Below are 26,939 nucleotides of genomic sequence, written 5' to 3' on the forward strand. Positions count from 1 at the left end.
ATTCTCTTCATTATTCTATATTTTCATATTCTGCAACTTATATTATTTATCAGAATTATTTATGCCATAATGCTTTGCACAAAGAATTTGAAATGGCACAAAAAAATATAGAAAACAGTTGAGTAGAAACAGAAAATCAGGATCAAACTCAGAAGTGGCAGGAAAGACCAGAAATGAAAATTGGGTGAATATTTAAAGGGCTCTTGTACTATGCTAAGCATTTTGTGCTTTTATCCTGTAGACAAATGGGAGGTTGTCAGATATTTTATGTTAGCAAGTTAATTCATGCAACAGTCAATTAAACCAAGGAACAGGATAAGTCAAGGAGTAGGAAGATCAACTGGATTATTCCAATGATTCTGATAAGAAATTATGACATCCTTAACTAAAGAAGGGACTGAAACAAAATATTTTTGGAAGGTTAAATCTGTAAAACTTTGTGAGATTAGATGTAGGAGAGAAGGAAAATGAGTGAAACAAAGGATTACTATGAATCTTACTTCTTGAGGGACTAAATGAATAGATTTAGAATTAAGGAAAAAAGTTAGTAGGAAAATATATGTTGTATTGTCTAATGAATAGATGTATTTCACAAATGACATTAAACAACTAAAATCTGGCAGTGTTTCTCCACCAATGAACAAAAGAGAGGATGACCTGATTAGCCAACACAAGCATTTTTGTCTACTTGATAGACAAATTAGATAAACTTCGATATGGGGTATGAATGCTTGGATACATTATGCCATAAGTTAATGTGTGTGGTGAAGAGTATTATAAATTATTACTTTTATTATTATTCTATTGGTGGTGGTGATGATTTAGCTAAACTAAGCACTGATTATATACCAGGTAGTATTCTGGGAATTTTACATGTACCTACTCACTCATCTTTCAAAATAATCCTATGATGAAAATACCATCATCATCTCCATTTTTCTGATGTGTAAACTGAGCACAAAGTTATTTACCTCACCTAAAATCACACAGCTGGTAAATGGCAGAGGAGGAATTTTAAACTAGTGAGAGAAAAGGCTGCCTTTACAGCTATCAGCTTGTAGATGGCCTAGTTGCTATCAGCTGGGCACCGGTACGCCCTGGGAAATGTAAACAAATTCACAAACATTAACATCAGATAGGGACTCTCTGTGACTATCACAGGATAAGGCAAAAACAATGCTACTCCAGCATGTCTGAACACAGATAAAAGCAAAGACACTGTGCAACCAAAATGACCAAGTATACCCCTCCCCCAGCTGCAAAGTGACTATTCGTTCTTCTCCAGGAACAGCTCTAGTGCCCCTGTTCTTCCCACCTCCTAAACAAAAATTAAGATACTCAAACTGCCTCTGCTTTCTAACAGCATCCAAATTCAACACAGATGCCTACATCTTTGACTCTTTCCTCAAACCACCTAATATAAGCCCAAATCCTATAACAAGATTCCCTTAACTGCTCTAGCTAAGATAGCCCACAAGGAATGAAATTAATTTTCACAAAAGTGTAAAATTAATTAATGGTTGTAGCAAATAATAAAATCAAACTTGACTAGGGACATGTTCCCAGTTGTCTTTGGCTGGTGGACATCAACAACAGCTCTTCAGGTTCCAAAGCTGCTGCCTTAAACACTGTGCTCTGTGTGAACACTCCCAATAGATGAAAGATACAGAGAAAGTGTCAATCTTAAAACCAGTTGAACACCTGGGAAAATAACAAATAACAGAGAAAACTAAAAAATAATGTCTTTACTGCCCTTGCACTGTTCACCATGTAAGAACTTATTCACTACGTAAGAACTTGTTCACCATGTAAGAACTTGTTCGTTATGCTTCAGAAGATTGGAGACTGTTGAGAATTAGGCTTGGGGTTGATTAATGATTGTGCATTGAGTCCCCTATACAGAATTTTATTGTTGTTAATAACCATATGATCAATAAATATGAGAGATGCCCTCTCAAAAAATAATAATAATAATAATAATAATGTCTTTAGTTTTAAAAAAGCACTTGTAATTAAATGCTTAGTATGCTGCCTACTTGATAATGCATGGCGTGTTACAGAAGTTACATTACTTTTTTTATACCTCACTCCACAACAGAACTATAGTATATTCATAGCTACTTATAATGAATGAAAATCTGAACACCACTTTAACAAAATAATAGGCAGGTATTTTTAAACCTAACCCTGGAATTAGTAGTGTGGCCTCAGTTTCCTGATCTATTAGTGGTAATAAGAAATGTAATAAAAATTAAATGAGCTAATATATGTTCAGTGGTTAACAGTATTTGAAACACAGTAAGTGCTCAATGATGAAAGGCATTATTTTTGGATATGTCTGCTTACTATATATGTAGAAGTCACAGTATAAAAAGCAAATTTCATTTCCTTTGTTCAAACCTAGAAGAATTATTGAATTTAAAATATTTTGTCATATTTATTTCCCCACATCATTTTCTTTATTCCTAGTTTCTTTCCAGTTCACCCATTCCTTAGCCCCCAAAATACCTAACAATGGCCAGCAACATTTGATTACTTACTATCTGCTAAATACTATGCATGCTGATTTACCATATCTCATTTGCTTCTAACAAACAGTGTGAAGAAGGTTCTATTATAATACCCTTTGTATAAATAAGGAAAGTGAGGCTTAGCATAAGTAAAAGGAAGCAGTTAGGGAGTAACAGAGGCTGAATTCGAGCCCAAGTTAGTTTTACTTCAGAACCCGTACTCTTAAAACACTCCATTTCTTTATGTGTGTAATTTGGTGAGCTGTCTTAGCTTTCCAGGGAATAAATATGAAAATGTTACTATTTTCCTACAGTCAATACATTCCACTGTGTTCTGTTACATCTACTTTTCCCATTCCATATACTTTAGAATGGCTCAAGTATAGACATCTTCAATGACATCGAATTGAACTATAGGAAACTCACTGTGGTAGACATTGCTAGGTCCTATAACATCAAATTTTCCTCCCCTCTGGGCACAGAAAACTGTACTTCTTATCCTCTTTCCAGATGTAAGAGGCCAAATGATTGATACCAGCCAAGGAACTGTGAGGGAAAATGTATCATTTCTGGGCTGAGGTGGTGGTAAAAAACAAAAACCCATACCCAATTCTCCAGTTCTTCCTTCTCTGCCCACACATACCAGATAGTGCAGCTGCAAGATGATAAAGTTGGTATGGCTGAACCACATAGGAGGCAAATGCTGTGGAGAGTCCCTCTCACACAGAGTACCGTATTGGGCCATACTGTACCACATTACATAAGAGCAAGATGTAAACTAGTTTCCTATGTTAAGCACTAAGATCTCAGAGTTGCTTGTGTTGCTACATAACCTTGACAGTCATGAATCATATACATTCCTTTCCACCCCACACATGGAAATAAAACTGTTCTTTGTCCACACATCCCCTCCTCCCTTTCTTTCCAACTGTCTTTTCCTCTGTTGAAATAGGTACAAGAATAGGCAGATCAATAATTCTATTACCTAAGTAGTTAGCTGCCCAGGAAATAGAATGTTTTCACCCCCTTCCTGTTAGAACCTCTAATCACTAAAAGTAACTCAGAGATTCCCTTCACTTGGTTTTTGTGGAGGGGGATCATAATTCCTTCCCAAAGTGGTGGAAAAGGGAGGAAGGCCATTGCACCCCAACTAAGATACAGATTCGTTTTTCAAGTTGCTCTCTTCTTCCTTCTAGCTAATACTCTATTAGCTATTATTAAACTTTTGAGAATCTGCAGATTTGGAGGGAAAAAACTCAAAGCTTAATGTAATGATATTCACTGTCTCCAAAAATATCTAAAGGAAAAAATTAACTCAGCTGAAACTTCTTTGGAAAGCTTTTTAAAAAAACCTGAGTTACCTATACTATGCCGCCAACTTAAAGGTGGTAAATTAAACAAACCATTAATTGATGTTTATTTTATTGCATCTAGTATTATATATATTATATATATGGCAGATGTGTCATAAGTAGGGTGAATGCTTTGGTTACTTAAACAGGAATGCTTTTAAGCCAAACAATCTTGAGAAAGAAGAACAAAGCTGGAGGGATCCCTGATTTCAAACTATACTACAGAGCTATAGTAACCAACACAGTATGGTACTGATGCAACAGTGGACACACAGATCAATGGAACAAAAAAGAGATCCCAGAGATAAACCCTTGCTTATATGATAAATTAATAGATGACAAAGGAGACAAGAATATGCAATGTAGAAAAGGGAGTCTTTTCAATAGATGGTCTTGAGAAAACTACAGCTACATTCAAAAGAATGAAACTGGATCACTGTCTTACACCATATACAAAAATAAACTTGAAATGAATTTAAAGCTTACACATAAGACCTGACACCATAAAACTCCTAGAAGAAAACATAGGTAGTAAACTCTTGAACATTAGCATTAATAATTTTTTACTAAAAAAACAAACAAATGGGACTTCATCAAACTAAAAAGTTTCTGCACAGCAAAGGAAACCATCAACAAAATGAAAAGGCAACCTCCTGTATGGGATAATGTATCTGCATATGATGCATATGATAAGTGACTAATATCCAAAATTACGAAGAACTCACACAACACACACAAAAAAAAAAATCTGATTAAAAAATGGTCAGAGAACCTGTGTAGACATATTTACAAAGAAGGTATACAGATGGCCAATAGACATATGAAAAGATGCTCAACATAATTAATCATCAGAGAAATTCAAGTCAAAACCACAATGAAATAAGACCTCACACTAGTCAGAGTGGTTAATACCAAAAGACAAGAAATAACAAGTGTTGACAAGGATGTGGAAAAAGGAAACCCTCATACACAGTTGGTAGGAATGTAAATTGGTGCAGCTACTATGGTAAGCAGTGTGGAGTTTTCTCATAAAACTAAAAATAGAAATACTGTATGAACCAGTAATTTCACTTATGGGAATTACCCAAAGAAAACAAAATTGAAAAGATATATGTGCTCCTATATTTACTGCAGCATTATTTACAATAGCCAAGATGTGGAAGCAACTTAAGTATCCATCTATAGTTGAATAGATAAAAGAGATGCACTACACATATACAATGGAATAATACTCAGCACCTCCCCCCCACCAAAAAAGGGAAATCTTGCCATTTGTGACAATATGGATGGACCTAGAGGGTATTACACTAAGTAAAATAAGTCAGGCAGAGAAAGACAAATACCATATGATTTCACTTCTATGTGGAATTAAAAAACAAAAACAAAAACAGACCAATCACAGAGAACAGACTGGTGGTTGCCACGGTGAGGGGACGGGGAGGGGAATGGGTGAAATAGGTGAAGAGGAAAATAATTAGTGAGAATGTTTGATATCTTGATCTGGGTGATGGTTAGTTGGGTGCATACGCCTATCAAAATTCATGGAGTCATACACTAAGATTTGTGCATTTTATTGTATGTACCTCAATAATAAATAATAATAAAATGAATGCTTTTAGACATATCCTGATAAACTGTAAAAGGTCTTCAACTTTCTTTTCTTGTGCCTTTTGTCCCTTCTTTCCAAGTTGCCATGTGAACTTGTTCCTAACAAATTAATCAGTTACAACTGAAAATTATTACCACAAAGCAGACATGACAGCTTCTTCTGAATGAAAAGTATTTTGTAATGTCATTCCAATGCAAAAGTCACAGATATTACTTTGTGCCAGGTTAATAAGTTAAAACTTGTATGCAAAAATGCTTTGTAAACTGTAGAATTTAAATATTACCAGTGTATTATTACCTATAATCTTACTTTCAAAATTCAAATAAAGAAAAGCATTTTTGTGTGTACTTAATTCATTTCTAATTAAACTTCTAAAACTAGTTTCCAATTCCCTGCTTGACTCTACTGCTATTGCATCCATATTACATTCTGTTCATCACTTGCTGTTTCTTAGTTCTGTTAGTGCTGATTCCCCTTATGCAAACCAGCTAACTATGCCATATGGGAAAAAACAGGATCCAGTTCTGCTGAAGTTGCAACCATAGTTCTATTGTCAAAGTAGCTCCTTCCCTCTCTCAGATAATGTTTTGGGAAAAAAAAGTCATTAGAATCTATCTTGCAGTAAGGGGAAAGGATATAGACACTGCAGTGGAAGACTGCTTTAAATACCATCTGCCTGAATATTTCTTGCAGCATCTACACAGGAGGGATAGGGAGCTACAATCCAGATGTCTCTGATTCTTGGCTCTTTGTGGTACTGAATCATGAATTAATTAATGATTTTCCTAAAAGTGGAATTATATTTTCATGTTCTTCGTTGTCTTTATAGTACAATCACCAATATATACAGAAAACAACATCACAGCATATACTAAGTCCCATTTTGAATAGTACTGCAAATAATTTCTTTGGCTTTATTTATTTAAGATAAAAAACTGTCATCCTTTGAGTGTTCAGCTTTTGGGTTGCATATGTATATATGTGTGTGTAAATATGTATCATATATATATAGGCATATACACAGACACGCAACTGTTCTGCAGCTATCAATTGAAAAAATATTGAAATCAAACTATTTTCTGAACATGAAAAAAAAGAAATATGCTCAACTGTTAAGCACATATTTGAAAGCTCATTTGTTCTATGCAGAATATGACTTTTTTACTTACATTATTTTTCTTAGATTATTAATTTTATTTCAAGGAATCATCCCCATAATATTAGCAGATTTTTTAATATTTTGAGGGTATTACAAATATTTTTGGATTATCAAAATTATAGGTCAACTTAACAAACATTAAAAAATAATAACAAATTGCTTATAATTCTTATTAAAAATATATTACACATGGCAATAGAAAATTCACAACAACTTTAAAAAGAGTTTCTCTGGCTCTAAAAAAATATCAGTAAGAAAACCAACATAACTCTGTGACTGCAACTATGCACTTTTTTCCCTTTCCATCTACCATATTACATCATAAAGAAAAAACCTTATATGAATATGAGAAGAGCTAAGACTGAATATAAAAATTCACACCGTATGACAGTAAATAATTCACAATGTAAAACTATAAAGTATAGTAAGAGTTTAAAAACAAATTTCCTAAAATTTTGACAAAGTGAGTAAATAACTAGGATGTTAACACGTACTTAAAATTACCAAAAGCTTGTCCTATTAGAGGACGTGATAGAGTGAATATAGAAAATTATATAACTAATACTCTTTATAGTCAAGAATTAGCAGTCTTATCCAGTAGTAAGTACTGGATAAGAAAAGCAATAGGATTCTAAATATGCTTTCAGATAAGAAGATCATGTGTAAACAGGACAGATCCAGTACATTTCAATCATTCACATTAAAAATATATGACTTACCTGCTAAACCCCAAGCCTACTTTCTTAGCTCTGCTTCCTTAGAGTTGTTAACAGGAAATACAAGCATACAGTAAAATTAGAAAGTCAGAGTCATGCAGAAAGAATAGTTAGCTACAAAAGATAAAAAGATCAGAATTAGGGTACCTCCACAGTTTCTTCTCCCTCAACCAAAATCCAGAGCATTTGGTCTTTGGCATTCACTGGAGAACTGAATAGGCACCAGGGAGCTACACTGGAAGATGATCCTTCCTCCAAGATAGCGTACTTAGCAGCCTCTGTAACAGGACTCCAAATGGCACATGCACCAAAGGAAATCTACCAAGCTGTCAATGACTTAGGGACCCCAAGGGTGATGGAATGAGAATTTTGCTTGACAATTTATTATCCATCAAAGTATATATTACATTTAAAAATTAAATACCCACTCCACAAAAATGTTTTCATAAAATAGGATAGTATTCTTTTGCTCTACAAATAGAAATCATAGATGCAAATCTTAGAAATGTTTCCATTTGTATAGTATGTAGTCATATGTGATTTAATAACTGTACCTAAACAGTAGCACTCCATCAGTAATATTATCTTCAAGTTTAAAGAAAAACTTCTAGATACGTGAGTAAAAAGAAATAAATGTTAATTCTTTATTAGATATGATATTGGAATATTTTCCAATATTAAATTATTGTTATCTTTGTAGTATGGAATTCACTCAATGCTTGCCTTTTTCTACATTGATCCTCTTTAGCAGTTACTTATAAACACTTATATTTACATCATCTTTCTTTCCAACATTTTTCTCACTAACTACTCTATGAAATACAGATCCCTCCTTTTCTAGACAAAATAGCTAATTCTTAGGGTAGAACACTGAAACCTACAGACAGTCCCTAAGTCTCTGTACTCCAAGAAGATATACATAACTTTGTTTCTCCTTATGGTAGACACTGTTCATGTCCTTCCAGATCCCCTTTACCAGGCTGACAAATCCTTCCCCCAGCTGCTGTGAGTGTTGATGTCAACGATGGCATGCACTTCGCCCCTTCAGCAAACTGTCCTCATCAACTGACAGGAGTCACCTCCACTAGAAAATAGCACTGCAATTCCTTCCTCAGGCATGGCCCAGGGCCAATGATCTACTCACAATGAGGAATACCAAAGTTTGCCCACTCTTGCCACAAGACACTCCCTTGCGTATTACACTCAAGATCCAAGCTCCCAAACACACACTCACCATGTGTACACACACCAGATCAGACCAAGGCTAGACGTTAGCTGAGACCACATCATTTTTCAGCCCTTACCACTTCTCTGTCCTGCTTTTATCATTTCCTTAAAGGTTTTTCCCAAAGAACAGTCCCTCAACAAATCATGCACACAGAAATCCCTGGCTCAGACTCTGCTTCTAATGAACTTGACCTAAGATATTTAACGCCAGGAATGTGCCTAAGAGACCGTCTCAAAGGAAGACATTTTGGAATTGGATCACTCACTGGCCAACAGGAAATGAGTAATCTATTATTGGTATAAGCTGAATATCAATGGTTCCCTATATGCAATGGCAATGCAATTGTTAAGATTTTTACCTGTAGTGAGCTGGAATGGATTATAGGTAGAAAGGGATACACTGGATCATACAATATCTCATTGGAGAAATAGTCATTGCAAATACTAGAACGGGATGGCTATTGTTGAAAGCAAGACGGATGCACTGGAAATAAAAAATGACAAGCTCAGCATGACAATCAGTCACCAATATAAAGCAAAGTAAGAAAGTCAAAGGGCTTTCCATGCCTTAATTGAAGGGTTCTCTTCTCTTAAAGCCAGAAGAAAGACAGAGCTGAAGACTAATTAAAGTAATCAAGTTGCAGAGTTTAATTATAAGTGAAAGAACTTCAGAAAAGGCTAAATTTTCAGCCTAGGCAAATCTTTTATGTCAAAGAGAGCGTCCTGACAGAGCAGCAATAGGAACATGAGACTTGAGATTGTACTGGTAGATACACAAGAGGTCTTTAAAACAAGATTCCTCTGAATTTTTCAGGCCTATGGAAGTGACCTACCCCCACCTCTGCTTGTTGGGAGATGAAAAACCCTCTTGACTGCAGAATTCTTCAATGAGGTAGTTGCTTTAGAAGAATGTGTTGGCCTCCTCAGTATCTGCCTCTACCTCTTCTCTTGGCTAGCTGATAAGAAAGGGTCAAATCTTAACATAACCCAACTGAGAAAGTACTGGGCTTGTGAAGGATAGAAAGAGATTATACACCAAAACAGAACCTGGCTAACACACACCAACAGGTATTAAGAGAGTACAATTGGCAGTGATCCCTAAAACTGCTAGGTCAAAGAGGAAAAATATAAAGCTGGTTAAGAGTTTGGATAAGATAGGATTTTAACACTCTGGCAAAGCCCACAACAGATGGTATAAATATTCAGTCAGATAGCTGCTGAATGCTTAAAAAGTGATGATCTACATTAAGCAAAGTAGAGACACCAGTATTTCCCTGGGTGATTGTGGAAGGAGATACCAAAGTTTTAGTGAATTGTGCATGCTAGAATAGTTCTGGTATGTTAAGACTGGAAAACACACTGACTGACTAGTTCCTCAGAGAACTCAGGGGGCATGCCATTTACCATATTGGTACAAATACAGTGGTGAGGGGGACATGAGCATAGCTGAGAAGCTAGCAGTGGCTGTTCTCCATAGGCCAAGGACACAGGTAGAAGATGCTATTAAAAAACTCTGCTCCCTAATATCAATGGGAATGATAGGACAGAATAACCAGACTGTTTTAGGGCTGAATACAGGATCCAAATGGGCAATAATTTCCAGGGACCTAAAGAGCCATCATGATCCCCCACTCCCAATTAGAATAGGGGCACTTAGTGTCAGATAACAAATGCAATCCAAGTCCAAATCTATCTCACAGTAGATCCATCCATGGATTATTTCCCTGATTCCCAAATGTGTAATCAAAATGGACGTACTTAGTAATTGGCAGGACTGTAACACTGTTTATTTTAATCTGGAGAGTACCTGCCACCCACCACAACTGTCAAGATAGTAAATGAAAAACTGCATTATGAGGGAAATGTCTGTGATTAGTGACACCCTTGAAGACTAAATGATACCATATTGATGGTCCCTACAATATCCCCATGTAATTCACCTGTCTGGCATTCGCAAATACAAGTGGACCATGGAAAATGATGATATACTATTATAAATAAAATAGTCCCAGCTGCGACTGCTGTGTCAAATGTGATACCGTTACTAAAGTTGATGAACACAGTCTTGAATATGTGACGTGTCATTATTTATTTTGTGGAAGTGTTTTTCTACCACCAGAAAGGAGATTTAGAAACAATTCACACTCATATAAGCCAAATAACTGTATATATTCACAGACTTGCCCCAAGGACATGTTAATTCTACTGCTCTCTGACACAATATAGTCAGAAGGAAACTTGCCATCTAAATGTTCCACAGAACATCATTCTGATCCACTGCTTAGTAACAGCATGTTAACTGGACAAGAACAGTAACCTGCATGCACTACAAAAGTTAAAGTAAGAAATAAACCTCAAAAGTTTAAGTTCTTAGGATTTCAGTGGTATGGAACATGCCAGAACATCTCCAACAGAAAAGAATGTTGGTTGCACCTTGTACCTACAAACACTAAGAAAAAGGTCTAAAATTTGTTAGAACCCTTTGGGTCTTGAGAGTAACATATTCTATACTTGAGAATATTGCTCTGACCCATTTTTGTCAGAGAAGAAAAAGGCTGCTTATTTGGAGCCTTTTTCAAAGGCTCAAATTTCAACTTTGCAAAAATTTGAGACCTGCAATGGGTCCAGGCTTCTGTACAATCCCACGTTACCTATAGTACTACAGATATATGTGATAGAACAAGAAGTTATGTGGAATTCTGGAAGCCCCAACAGGAGAAGAACAATACAAACCTATATGATTCTGGAATAAGGCCATGCTATCAAAGCAGAGAACCATTCAAAGAAAGAACTTCTATCATGTTTCTGGATCCTAGTAGAGATAGAACATCTTACCTTAGTACATCAAGTGACCTTGCATCCAAAAAGGCCATAATGAGACCAACAAATCATAACCTCAGACAGGCTAAGGAGCATTCTATAATAAAATAAAAGCAGTTCATCTGGGATTAGGTTGAGAGGACACAAGTAAGTTGTCCAAACAAGTCGCCGAGGCTACCAAGTCACTTAACACTAATGCATCAGTGCCTCGTCTGAAGTTCATGTCTACTTACAATCAACTGAAGAAGAAAGAAAGAAGCTAAGCTTGGATAATGAATGGTTCAGCTCAGTACATGACTATAAGCTAAAAATTGTGTGATGCTGGACAGTGTCAGTGTCAAGGTTGGCCCTGAAATGCAGTGATGATGGCATCCTCGCCATAGGCAGAGCTGCAGGGAGTACATCTTGTTATCCACTTTTGTTAAAAGAAAAAACATATATGTACTCATGAATATTGGTGAGTAGCTTAGCTGATTGAATAGTAGCCAGAAAAAAAAAAGCAAGATTGGAAGATCTGGGTCTGAGACAAAGAGTTTCAATAAAGAGGCATGGAGATGGACCTACGGGAATGTGGTGAAGGTATGTGGACCTTTGTATTCCACATAATCTTTGCCAGAGAGTACCTGTTACAAAGGAAGTTTTATTAAATAACAAGGAGACCAATGAGTTGGTGAGATGTCAGCCAGCCTCTGCCTTCACCAACCCCACAACTCCAATAAGTGAAATAAAGCCATTGTGGCAGACATGTAAGTTATGCATGTGCCCAACAACATATTCTACTCTCATCATAACTGATAAAGCCTCTGCTCCTGCTGAACCCCCACCCCAATATGATTCCATCCTTCACAGAGACCAACTAGATATATTGTAATTAGTTGGCTACACTAGAGATCTTCTATCCTATAAGGGTCCATAATTCATTTAAACAGGCATAGATGGTTATTCAGGTATAGGTTCACCTTTCCTGCCCAAAGTGCCTCAGCAAGTACCAGTAGAGATGTGCTCAGAGTGCCTGCTTTACCTACAGGGGTATACCATAACATACTTCAAGTTAAACAAAGGAGAAATAAATGTCTTCTTTGTAGTCGTAAGGAAGTGAGGACAATAATCATGGGATCCACTGATCCTACCACATACTGTGTCACCCGAAACCTTTCAGTCTGATAGAGCAGTAGAATGTCCTCTTAAACATGTAGCTGAGACTCCAGCTTGTAGTAGATACACTACAAGGAAAGGACATTATCTTCAAAGATACAATATACTCCTTAAATCATAGGCTATTATATGTTTTTGTGCCCTCAATAGGTAGAACACACAAGCCAGGAACCAAGGAATAGAAGTGAGAGTGGCCCACTAACCATTATTGCCAGTTATCCACTTGGGAAGTTTGCACCATACTGCTGCTTTAGGCTCTACAGGTCTAGAGATCCCAAAGCAGGGAATGCTTCAACAGGAATACATAATCAAAGCTATGGCTACTACCTGCTCATTGTGTATTTCTTGTGCCAGAAAAGAATAACCATACTGGCAGGAGAAACTGACCCTGATCATTTTAAGGAGGTAAGATGGTTGTTACAAAATGGGGGCAGGAGCATATGTTTGACATTCAGGTTATCCACTGGAGTGTCTCTTATTATTTGTAAGTCATGTCACCACTATAAATGGGAAACCATGATAAGGACATGATGATAAGGGACTTAAGACTCTGCAGGGATGAGGGTCAGAGTGACCTACCAGGCAAGTCACTTAGACCAACAGAAGTAGGGAGGAAATGTAGTTGATAAGTATCAACTATAGTCATAAGGTCAACTACAGTGCTAGGGGAGATAGTCCTCCTCATACAAGTTTCTACAGAAACTGTAAAGACAGAATCCCAGAGGACTTGTGCCTGAATGGAGTAAACTTAATTTGAAACAACTGACCCTAGTGCAAGGGATACACTAAAGTACACATTACTGGTGGCCTGCCCAAATCCCCTTTGTCAGGCCACTGTACCCATCTTCCAGCTGCTGTGAGTATTGGCTGCTAATGGCTCAGAGCTACCCCTGTTCACCAAAGAAATGCTCTCAGGACAGCCATCTCACCCAGGAGGTGACATGCATCCTAGGGATAGCTTTTAACCAAGGAATCAATGAGATAGGGGTATGTGGATAGGAGGAACAACTCTGAGGAATGGTTCGTGCTTGTGGGGAAAATGGAAGTTCCTATGGCCAGGATCCTCATCTGATCCTAAACTATTTGAAGATGTAGTTAGCCTACTTCTAGGCTATTGCTTCCACACCCACTAGCAATGAGCTATTATTTACTAAGTCACTATATAAAGAGCTCCACCCAGTGCTGTGGGTGGAGGCAGAGACGGAGGTGAATTGCAGGCCTGCAGACTGCTAGATGCAGATGTAATTCTAGTGCTCAACCTACCTGCATGAGAAGAAAGCCAGGTATAAACCCTTTTACCCCAAGAATATTCTGTTGTCATTTCTCGGTTTCACTGAATAGTGAACTTGCCCAGAGCTGAAACCCTCAGGCAAGACACTCAAGAGGCCCCCACTCTCATGGCTAGACTCAGCCTGAAACCACATCCTTCACTAGGTCTTCCCTATCCTACCTCATTCACTCCCTTATTATTTTTTCCTGAAGAGCATGTACTCAAAAACATAATACCTGATTTCCTGTCATGCTCAGTTTCTAATCAACTTGCACTAGGATACTCCTGTTTTTCTTTTTCAAACCCAGCACAAATTCTAATGAACTAGACTTTTCAAGTGCAAGGCAAAAACAAGATAGGAGACTTCAAGATTAATATAAATTAAATATCAAGATTCTGACTTCTAGTCCTCAGGCCCAAGAGTCCATACAAACTGAAAAAGGAAGTGAGAGTCAGTCATCTGCAAGTGGCTTTTCAATTAAGGCAGATTCAAGTTGAGACCAAAAGCCGGGTTTAAGAGTGGTTCTTTTGAACACAGGTTTTCCTTGTAGTGAGTGGACATGTCACAGTATGAATCCAAGCATAACACCTTGGAGGTTGGCTGTCTCGTTCACCAACTTCCCCCACAGGGTGCTATAAAGCACTTGGCAAATTGTAGGTAATAATTTTTAAGTAAAAAAGAATAGATAAAAATACCTGATAGCTGCCTTTGTTTAAAATAGATGTTTTTTTAACTTGTCACAGGAGAAAATTATGTATACGCAGCATCCTAGGAAAGGACTTAGCAAAATTTAATACCTATACCAGGGTCAAGGTTCCAGATAAAAATTAAAGGATATAGTTCAGTTTTGTCTAAGGTTGTTTAAGTCTCAAAAAGGAAAAAACAGAAAAAAGAACCTGCACAAAAAGGATTCTTGGAAAAGAAAGACAGGTAACATTTTAAATAGTGTATAAGACAACATAGTAGGAAAAACAGGAAATACAACAAAGCAGTAAATGAGAGAAAGCATCAAAAACATAAAAACTTTGAGGTGAACTGCAGGTAACATTTATGTCACTTGATTTGATCAAATCCCTCTATTCCTCTTGCTATAATAGAACTATATTTGGGGTCCAGAGCTGTCTCAATTCAGTTAAAAGCAGGAAAATGATTATCAAATATACTTACAAAGGCTATGAATTCCATTCTATGACCTTGTTTGCCCTTTTCTTGCATTTTTGTTTTATTCTACAGTCTGTATATTCAGATCCACATTATTTATCTCCTGTTTTTTCACTTAATTAAGCAGTATGTTTCCTTCTGACCAGCCTTATACTAACATGCTAGTATAAGAGTGCCTGCCATTGTAACAATACCTAAATTAGGAATGGGGTCCTAATTTTATCTGACTGATGTCCTTATAAGACAAAATTTGAACACAGACAACAGGGACACATGCTCAGAGAGGAAGGACCATGTGAGGTCACAGCAAGAAAGCAGTTATCTGCAATCCAAGGAAAGAAGTTCCAGAAGAAACCACACCTGCCAAACTTTATCTTGGACTTCTAACTTCCAGAACTGTGAAAGAAATATGTCTATTGTTTAAGCCACTCCATCTGTGGTATCTTGCTATGAAAGTCCTAGCAAACTAATGCAGATGAGTAGTTTCTTAAAATATTTCTAAAACTCATATAACAACCAATGAAGTAAAATATGGACAATATGAAAGCAACCAATGCCGATTATGAAAAGTAATTTCATGTGCCCAGTGTGGAAATATAATTAGCTTAACCTTTTAGGAAAGCAATTTGGCAAGAATGGGAGTCTTAAAAAGTTGATAACTTTTTGACCTAACAATTGGATTTCAGGGAATCTTTCTGAGTATAAAAAATTCTGAATATAAAAAAGGTGTAATTTATTATTATTATTATTATTATACTTTCTTAGTGTTCATAAGTTGTCAGACCATTTATTAAGTGCTTTATATATTTTAGCTTATTAAATTTTCATAAAATTCATTGTCACATTATTTTTTAAATAATATTTAATTATAAAACCCAAGCATTTGCTGTTAATATTTTGGTATAGTTTCTCCAATGCCTTTTTGTTTTCCTATTTGTGAAACAAAAATAAAAACTACATCTACGTTCTTTTTTCATTTGACATGACTGAAGACATCAAAAAGTATTCTATTATCAAATCACTTAAAGAATAATGAAAATCAATCGAAAACTAAGATTTTGCTTTATGTGCAAGATTGTATGAACCCACATAAAATGAAGCTAAGCTCTATTTCCTTGAACACACTAATCTCGTACATTTTTGGGTTTTGTTTTTATTTTTCACCTCAATTATAGCTGCACTAGAAGTAATGTTAATATAGGGTAAGTATAAAATATAGAGCTATTTCTCAATGCTAATCTTCAAATGTCTACAAATGCATAATCAAATATAACCACAAATAGGATTCAAACAAATTTGGTGAAAACAGTTTGAGAATTTTAAGCAGATGCTAAGAGACATCTGAAAACATCCAAGCCATCTGTAAAATGTGATGAGGGAGATGCCCAGCTGAGTGGGTTAACAAGGCTCACCTGCATTTCTGCAGATAGCGGCAACACGACAAAGCACCATCACAATGCAAGGACTGAAAATCTTACCCTGATTCGCTTGCTTGCATCTCATTGCTGATAATGGAGATTTACACCAAGAAAGAACATTGTCAAGTCTAGTTATTTCCTTGTTTAACAATAAACATCCAAATAAAGGAGATAATTCACAAAGTAATATCATGTATGAGAGAGAAAACAGTATGGAAACTTATTCTTCAGAGATAGTAAGAAAGAAGGCAACAGTTTCAGATATGGAAATAAATTACAGAGATTTAGCATTTATTGTTTCTGGAGGTAAAGATCAAGAAGAAATTAATTTCCCAATAGAGGTGTGTGTAGGAGAATATGGGAAGTTGTGGTAACTAATTTATTGAGAATAAATAAATAATTCCCCAGAAATTGCATTAAGGACCTAGATGAGACCATATAACCTAATTTAATGTTACCACAGACAGTACAGTTTTTCTCAGCAATCTGCAGACATTATCCATGAAAATGCTAGACCCTGTGTTCTTTAAGACCTCCTATATACCTGCTATTACTGCCTGTTTCAAAGATTTTAACACTAACAGAACTTCTTCAGGTGGAAGAGAAATGCCAAAAAGACACCTGTATCTTGAGAAAGCAATGAAGATAACCAAAAACAGTAAATGTCTAGGTACCTGTAAAGAGCTTTTAAAAAAACTGTTAAAATAAAAAATGTTGATATTTATTGCAAAATTAATAATAAGGAAAGTAAAAACTAAATTATACTAGCTAGACTGATGTTATCAAGATGGTAACATACATTGTTCCTGACTTTTCTCCACCTTGCAGTAAGAACAACTAAAACTATCCAAGAACAAGACAGCTGAGAATCCTGGAACATGGGGATGACAATAAAGCATCCCCTGCACCACACAGAATAAGATAGACTGCATTAGGGGGTAGGAGAAGTGGTTACACAATGACTGGATTGTCCCTCCCCCAGGCCAGTGCAGCACCATGCGGAGAGGTTTCCCTTGAGCCTCCAGCTCCTCTAATGGGAAAAGAGTGCCCAGGAGGAACAACTAGCTGCCTCAGCATTGTGGGTCACTTTTCAGCAACCCCTACTCTGGTCTCACACCACAGCAACTACAGGGGAATCCGTAGCCCAACCACTGGGAATCTGACTGTGATGCACAAGGGGAGAAGGTTTTTGGCTTGCAAAAACCAGCACATGGATCTTGGCAGAACAAATTCATACTTGCAGTGCCCAAGTAGCAATCCCAACCAGATGTTTTGCTCATCTGCAGAATCAAGTCAGAGATGCACTCTGGTCAGGGAACTTAGCAGGTTGCAGAACTGCCTAATTCAGATCCTTAAAAAAGTAGTTTTGTCCATTTTAGAGCCTAATTTTCCCACACCCAGGCAAGAAGCTGAATCATAGCCCCATCCACTGTAGAGAATGTCTTGTGACCCCATCTGACCTGAAGAGCTGGCAACAACTCCTGGAAGTCTTATGGCCTAGTGGTACTTGAGCTGAGAGGCAGGTGGGCACAGCTAATTGTCCCCAGGGCAAAGCCAATACTGAGCAGGTAGTGTTCCAGTGCTATAAACAGGCAGGGGTTTTAATTCATAGCCAGTGGTGCAAGTAGCTCCCAGCCCTTCCCAACTGGAGAACCTGTTTAGGAAATTGAGAGTAGCCTGGATCAGCCACTGCCCTGCTCACCGAAGCTATGGAGCCGTGACGTTGCCTCATCCATTGACTTTCAGCCCCAGTTGACCAGAAGATATGCAGCCCAGTGGCACTCAAGCCAGGAGGTGGAAGACAGAGCCAACACTTTGACAGCAAAGCCAGTAACCCTGTTCGGTTAGGAAACTTGGGGTGCAGGTTGGCATGAGTTAAGACAGCAAAGAGTTTTATGAGATTTAGAACTGTTTCTCCTACTGTGTTTGGGCATGGAATCTGGTTTGTAGCTCTTCTCTTCACTGAATACAGCCTTCAGCCTGTCCTAAATAGAGCACACAGAAGCCTGCAGAGCCCATCTGACAGTCCTATACAGAGTTCACTTGAGCAGAACAGAGCCTATGGCTTCCACCATCTGCAGAGCAAAACTAGTGGCCTCACCTGAGCAGAGAATTTAGTACACACTCTGGGTTCCCAAACAACAAGCTGTATAGACCCTGGGTACCAACCTGCTGCCTTGCCAGGGCAGGAAAGCTAATTTATAGCCTCATCTATTAATGACTATAGTACACAGCCTGACCATCATACACACAACTGAACGAAATTAGGAAAACAATGCATGAACAAAATGAGAAGTTCAACAAGGAAATAGCAGCCATCAAAAAACAAGCAGAAAACCTAGAATTGAAAAATACAATAACGAACTGAAGAATTCAACAGTACATTGGACCATGCAGAAGAACCAGAGGCTTGGAGGATAGGACACTGGAAATTACCCAGTCAGAGGAGCAAAAAGAAAGAAGAATGAACACGAGAGAAGAGAGCCTACAGGAATTAGGAGACACAATGGAAAAAAACAATACTCACATTACGGGAATTCTAGAAGAGAAAAAGATAGAAAAAATATTGAAAGCCATAATGACTGAGAACTTCCTGAATCTGGGAGAGAAATGGACATCCAGATTCATGAGATCCAAAGGACACCAAATAGTTGAACCCACACAGGACCACACTGAGACATATTATAATTAAATTATCAAAAATCAAAGACAAAAAAAGCATTTTAGAAGCAGCAAGAGAAAAGAGGGAAGTTATGTACAAGGAACCCCATAAAACTATGATGGATTTCTCAATAGAAATTTTTCAGGCCAGGAGAGAATGGGATGACAGATTCAAAATATTGAAAGAAAATAACTGTCAAACAAGACTTCCACACCAGGCAAAAGCCCTTCAGGAATGGAGGGATAAACATTTCCCAAAAAAAACACAATCTGGCAGAATTCATTACCACCAGAACTGCCTTATAAGAAATGCTAAAGGGAATTACTGAGTGGAGGTAAAAGAACACTAATTAAATCATAAAAACTTAAAAATGTAGTTTAAATCTCAGTGTTAATGAAAAATATACAGTCATAGTTAGATTCTGCAATATGGTAATAGTGGTGCACAAATGACTTATAATTCTAGTTTAAAAGATTTTTTTAAAGTAGTAAAAATAACCATAACTACAATAATATATAGTAGTTACACAATATAAAAAATAAGTAAATTGTAAAAGCAATAACCTAAACTGTAAAGAGGACAAAACAATGAAGTATACAAATTTTACTGAAGATACATTGTTATTAGTTTAAAATAGGATCTTAAAAGTTTAAGATATTTTATGTAAACCTTGGTAACTGCAAGGGAAAATCCTGTAGTAATTATACCAAAAAACCTGATAAAGAAGTCAAAGCATACTGACAACAAAACACAAAAAACAACAGCAGGATAAGAGCAAGTAACAATAACACTTGGAGACTTTAATAACCCACTCTCACCAAATTTTGTTTCAAAATTAAGATATATCTCAGCAAGGCACAAAGAAGTAACATTTGGGAATGCAACACAAAAAATACATTGTGTTATTGGGAAATCTATTAATTTAAAAGGTGGTCATGATTATAAACAGTTATCAGAATTTCAGCACATGCTTTTTATTTCTTATACTGTGACTGACACCAATTGAATCAATTGGCGACTACTCTCACAAAGTGGAATTCCATCTTCTGCCTACTCATTCTCATCATAACATCATCAAATTTCCTATAAAAAAATTCCCTGTGGAGAGAGTAAAGATGGTGGCATATGTATATCAATGATACCTTAATAAATAAATAAATAAATGATTCCCTGTGGAAATTATCTTTGAAATAGATGACCATCCAATTAAAAGATAAAGAATAAATATGGTGGTTTTGTCTCTTCACTGTATCTGATGAAACATTTTCTCTTACAGTTAGATCAAAGATAACAATATTGTATTTTCTGTAAAGAAAGCCTGTGCACATGTTACTCATATTTTACTAGTAGCAGTAGTCATTAAAATATGGAAGAAGTAGAGTAGTAAGGAAAAAATATTTAAAAGTTATGTGTTTCCCTATATACTAAAGATACAATGATAATTTAAGACATGCAGTTCCCAATAAGTCACTGGACAACTGGCTATCCAGTGATATTTGGAAAAGCACACATTACAGAAAATGAAGATGGGATTACTAAAGAAATTACAAATATGATTTCTGCTTGCAAAGTGTTTAACAAATACAATTTAAAACATTAAAGAATGGATTCCTCTTTTAATAATGGCTAAGGAGCTCCCATCATACTAACCCTTCCAGGGACAATAAATTCTGGACAAAATAGGAACAAACAATTATTTGAAGGATTTAGTGACAAAGAAGACAGACACAGAGGTGCAACTGATACTTGGAAGAAGGAAATGACACTGGGCGAGTTCCCATTTTTTTATGACTTTTAGCCAAATTAAATCAATGCCTGGAAGCTAAATCAATGTTAGAAAATTCAGAGTCTTACCAGCCTGAAAAACTAGAGGAAAGAGTTTGAGCAAACACAGAAGGTAGAAAGTGGGGAGCAAGGGTATGACAAAAAAAAAGCTACCAGGAGGAAAAATAAAATTCTGTATATAATAAATACTGCTCAAATCTCAAGTAAAGAAAAAATATTTAAAAGTTATGTGTTTCCCTATATATTGATTCTGTATATAATAAAAATAAAATTTTATGAAATTTTATAAAGGAAGACTTCAAGCAGCTCGTTTAAAATTAAAATAAACCAAAATTTCAGCAGCTATATCTCAGGGAAACAAAGTCTGCAGCTCAAGCTCTGCCAAGTTAACTTCCTGCTTTAGAAAACAATCAACACTCTTCAGAACAGGTATCAGAGTCTCTATTTGTCTTGTTAACCATGTCCAAAATGAAATTAGGATTATCTGATGTGCTAAGTAATAGGAAAACATGACCCATACTCAAGAAAAAACCTACACTCAATGATAAATCCTGAGGGATAACCTAGATGTTAAAATTAGCAGAAAAGGATTTTAAAGTTAGTATAAAAACTATGTTAAAGGAAGTGAAGTCAGTACACTCATAATGAGTGAAAAGATAGGAAATCTCAAAGGAGAAATAATGACTATAAAAAATAATCAAATGAAAATTTAGAACAAAAAATAAACTATATGAAATTAAAAATTCAATAGATGAGCTTTCATCTGATAGCAGATTATGAAAGAAAGAATCAAGGAATATGAAAATTACTCAATCTGAAGAACTGGGAAAAATTGAAAAAAATTACAAGAATTTTTCAGACAATTTATAAAAGGCCTAAAATGCAGATAATTGAGAAATCAGAAGGAAAAGAGAAAGAAAGAATGGAGGACAGAAAAAAATTGTTAGAACAATAAACAAAAAATTATCAAATTAGGTAGAAGTTAAATTTACCTAATGTAGGTGAGATGTAGAAAAATGCAGAAACAGAGCAAACCTGAAGAAGATAAATACAGTAAAAATCACATATAGGCACATCTCAGGAAAATTATTAGAAACAAAAAATAAAGAGGAAATTTTGAAAGCAAACTGAAAAAAACAACACATTAAGTAGAAAATACATTAAACACAAAACAGCAGTGAAATAAAGAAGTGAGAAGTCTAGAGTTTGACTTAAGTAAGCAGCTAAAAATTGTGTTTCTTAGAGCCTAATATGGGTTCCATGTCCCACTTTCTAAATCAGAACTACCCCACTTTGACCTGCTTTACATACTGAGTTAGATTTTGAAGTAAGTGTTCTCTACTAAAAACAAAAGGCATAGTTTAAAAAATGAGGCAATATAAAGTGCCCTCATGTTTTAAGACCCTGTACCATGCAATGGCTTTTTCTATTTTATCCAAAAAGAAATGTTCACACACAGATCTGAGATACTTCAAACTTCCCAAATTCAGAAACTAAATTCATATTGTAGATCAGTCCTAGGGATTTTTTTTATTGGGTACATAAATCTTTGTGAGTAATTTACAAATGGATAAGAATATGTAGCCCTTAGTACATATGAAATGAACTCATTTTACTATTAAGTGAACAGTGCCCGAATTAAACAGAAAATTTACTAGTAACTAAGTTCTATGAGTTTTCTAAGATCCTATTATGATCATATAGAAGTTGATAGTAAAAAAGTATAGTTAACATTTACCTGTCAGTCATCAATAAAAGCAGCAACTTTATAAAAATTTCTTTCAATAAAGAAATACTTAGACTGTGTATCAGTATCAGATTAAGTATCTATATTAATAATTGTGGTACATAGCTGAGGCCTACAGTAAATATTGTGGTAAAAATATTAATGATACACATTTATGAATCAAAGTCATTTCCATTAGAAATAGAGATAATTGTTAAAATCGGTATTATGGCTATAAAATAATTATTATTTTTATAATAATTGTTATACATACTTAACAATGTTTCCATATGCACATAAACTTGCACATGTGTGCATCAGACTATTGGGTGCATTTTATTTCAGAATACAGACTATTCATGAAATATGTTCCTATCATGAAAAATAGATAGTGCTGTGATCCTACCAACTGCAAACAATGCATACTGTGCAGATTGCACTCGCTGAGCTATGAAAAGTAGGCATGCTGTTCGTTCAATGTCAAAGTAGTCATTAATGTGCCATGATGAATAGCAAGTGTCTGTGCCAGAAATCCTGAACACAAATTGATGACTTCATTATAAACTAAAGCAAGAGTAAATGCTATGTAAAGGACTAAATATTTCTGACCAAAAACATTCCCAGACTAAATAAACATTTATTTTGCAAAATCAAATTTTATTTAAAACAATATTAATGCTTTAGAACTTTGGGAATGTTTCAATGGAAAAGAGTCCATTTATACTAGATGAATTCAAGCTCTACATTTCATTTTTATAATTCGAGTGGCCCTGTAAGTTATTGCCAAATAATAATACTTTGAGAGAAAAGAAATAATTAGTGGAGGACAGCAGACACAAATTGGGATTAGTCCAAGCAAACCAGACCAAATGGTTACTTTAATATGTAACTCAAAACACCAACAAATTCAAATATTCTTTCATTTACTGTTTTTTGTAATCTTAGTTTTAAATATGAAAGTCTGCATATTTTATTTTATGTAGACAGAAGGGACAGTAAAGCTGTCTTTACACCTACTCTGAATAAATTCCAGTCCTATTATGCCCCTGTGTGGCCAGTTAGCACAGCAAATTCACTGTCACACACTGAACAATGAAGAAATAATTCCATCTGGAGGAAAAAATATATTTTTTCAAGCAGCAGCAGACTCACAGACTCCAAGAAGGGACTAGTGGTTACCAAAGGGGAGGGGTGTGGGAAGGCAGGTGGAGAGGGAGGGAGATGGGGATTGAGGGGTATCATGTTTAGTACACATGGTGTGAGGGGTCACGGGGAAAACAGTGTTGCACAGAGAAGGCAAATAGTGACTCTGGGCATCTTATTACACTGATGGACAGTGACTGCATTGGGGTATGGGGGGGACTTGATAATATGGGTAAATGTAGTAACCACATTGTTTTTTCATGTGAAACCTTCATATAGTATATATCAATAATACCTTAATAAAAATTTTTAAAAAATATATATGTGTGTATATATATATATATTTGTTCATGTACAATAAAGATTACTAAAATTAGTAAATGGAAAAATTTAGAGTATATTAAGTACATTTTTCCACAGATTTCATCACAAAAGATAGTCATCACTATCATGTTCATATGAATACTGCTCAAAGCAACTGATTACTCAATGCAGTGAACTCTATTAAAAATATACCTTCCAGCAGTTCCAAATTTATGTTTACTTCTGAAGACAAGATCACAAAATCTAGATTTCATAATGTATTTAGTATGTGAGGACTTTTTGCTGGGGACAAAAGCAGTTACCTTTGTACTCTGATTAAATAACTTTAATTTGGGGAAAATTAGTTTATATTAATAAAACTTGATAATCAGAATTTAAACTAAAGTGGTATTTCATCAAAACCTACCAACCGAATTTACATAGGATGCAGACACTGATTTTCTTTTTCTTGCTGTACCTTCAGTTGCCTCATTTTCACTGTAAAAGAACAGAGGATATCCTGCCACCTTCTTTATGCACTAAAATGGTACTCAACAGCCACAATGATAATAGAATAAACTAAGAAATTTCAGCGTGAAATAAAAGGGTCATGCTATATGGTTTCCAACAAAAGTTAGTCTAAAATATTCTAATGATTTTCATTTATAAATAAATTCCAGTATTTATTTCATACTAAAATAACAAACTATAGTAATCTCCAGTTGAGTGATTTATGATACATAAAATATTATTGGTGTATTTAAAATCTTTGATCCTTTGTCAAGTTGAACTTGGAAATGTTTTTGGAGTAATAATTATGGAAGCTTTTCATCTTTTGACCTTTTATTGCTTATACGTCCATAGAAGTAAACTGCCCTACCACCTGAAAACCTAATGAAAGTTCAGTTGCTGATATAGAGAGATTAGTTACCTAGGAAAAGTCTCAAGAAAACTACTTGAAACAGTCCACTTTTAATGTATTGACTAAAATTGATGCATAGTATTATTCTAATATTTCTCCCACAAAACAATCATCAAAATAAAATATAATTGTCCATATTTATGATATTTTTCTATCAAAGATCATATTTAATGTCACAATGCAAATACTTAATATTCTACTTGAACTAGTCCAAACAAACAATTACTATTCACATTATAATAACCAAAACTGTTCTTTCCAGGATGATAGTGAGATAATCGATGCTTCCAATCTCAAGACCATTAATGTCCAGGCCACAAAGGTGAAAGGCCTATTATTTAGGAACAGTTTTAAAGTCGTTTAAGATCACATCTTCTAATGACATACTCAGATCATTCTTACCCCATGACTTTTTTCTTCAAGAATGATTTTTTAGTCAACATCTTACTTTCTGATTCATTGCTAACTGGTTATATATTGATGCTTAGGCATTTGTATTTTTTTAGAAGAATCTAAGCAGAATAAGAATTTTTAAAGACCATTGAATCTGATGTGAACACAAAGTAATCAAAAGGTTAAAATATGTTGTGGCCTTAACTATGAGTTACATAAACTTATTTTCACTCTTCATACTTCTAAGATAACTATTTGTATAACTGGTTTTGATGGATTTTAAAAGTAAATTAAGTAGTTGATTTATTTATGGAAATCAACAGATCCTTGTATAAAAAATGTTACATTTTTTGAAGACTAAGAAATTAACATATAAAGGCAGTGATGTTTTTCTCTAAAATGGAGTAAGTACTGATTAACTGGTAAGTTTCAGATAATCTTAGATTAAAACAAGTGAAAGTAAGTTAAATAAGTCTCGTCTCACAGAAGCATTAGAAACTTCACAATTTATGTTTAATTGCAGCACCATAAAATTCCAGATTTTTAACGAGAGCATTTCAATTATAAGCATGCCAACAATAAAAGAAACTTGAAGCTAAACAGAGAAAAGCATAATGATAGGGATGCACGATTCCCTCAAAAAAATGTATATTCTCATATTTTAAAATAAAATTTACTTTAAAACTGATTTTATACCATAATGTTAACAGCATAATTTTTAAACTGAACATAACACCCAGCCCTAATATTAATGTCTTTTAACATATAGATTTGTAATGTTAAAGAAAAGAGATAGAAATCAAACAAGGAAAAGATTCATAAAACATGAGTACAAATTCTAACACTCTAGTACCTTTGGGTAGTGGAAATTTTAAGAAAGCCATACTGCCTCTCTTAGTTAAATATAACCTGCAATACAGATTGTTTATTATCACAAATTACAGACACTCAAGTGATGTGTTACTAAACTAAAAACCCAGTATCTTAAAATACAGACAGCCTATTATAGAATATCACAGCATTTCAGATACTGTTACATATTTTAAGTTAGTCCAAACACTACATATTAAAAAAAGTCAGATTAATCAATTGAACAGAACTACACTGAGGAAAGAAGTGAAATTTTATAAAGAGCAGATATGTTATTCCATATTCAATGAAAAGGTCATAGATATATTTATCATCAGTAGACATTTTAAATATCAAAAATTTTTAAAGCCTCCCTTTCATTTGCAAAATTAGGACATATTGTGTAATAAGTATTTTTTTATCTGTAGAATAGGCTGCCTCAACATTGTTCAGAGATCCTAGAAGAAAGAAACCACAAAACCATTCAATATTCTATACACTATTAGTTCTCCTTCAATTTCCAAAAGGTTTCAGTGCATTATCATGTTCGCAGAATTTCTTTCTCTGTCTTTCTGCCATATATTTACTTAAAATGGGATCTTTTCTATACTAGGTATAGAACATTAGAAATTCTCAAAAGGCAAACAAATTAAACAAGAGAAGAACTGGGTGATAAAACTGCATTTTAAGAGCATTCTTTAATAGGCTAGCTCTTTTAGTGTAAGCCAGAGAAACCATCTAAAACATGTTCATGATTT

The 26,939-nt window shown here is 35.2% G+C and overlaps 1 protein-coding gene across 43 annotated transcripts in view; it reads right to left on the reverse strand.

The window, feature by feature from the left end:
• Positions 1-26,939, reverse strand: part of RIMS2 (regulating synaptic membrane exocytosis 2) — a 578,477-nt gene that overhangs the window by 325,098 nt on the left and 226,440 nt on the right. The gene's annotated exons all lie outside the window — the stretch shown is intronic.

This window comes from Manis pentadactyla, chromosome 3, assembly GCF_030020395.1.
Source record: "Manis pentadactyla isolate mManPen7 chromosome 3, mManPen7.hap1, whole genome shotgun sequence".
NCBI classification, from domain to species: domain Eukaryota; kingdom Metazoa; phylum Chordata; class Mammalia; order Pholidota; family Manidae; genus Manis; species Manis pentadactyla.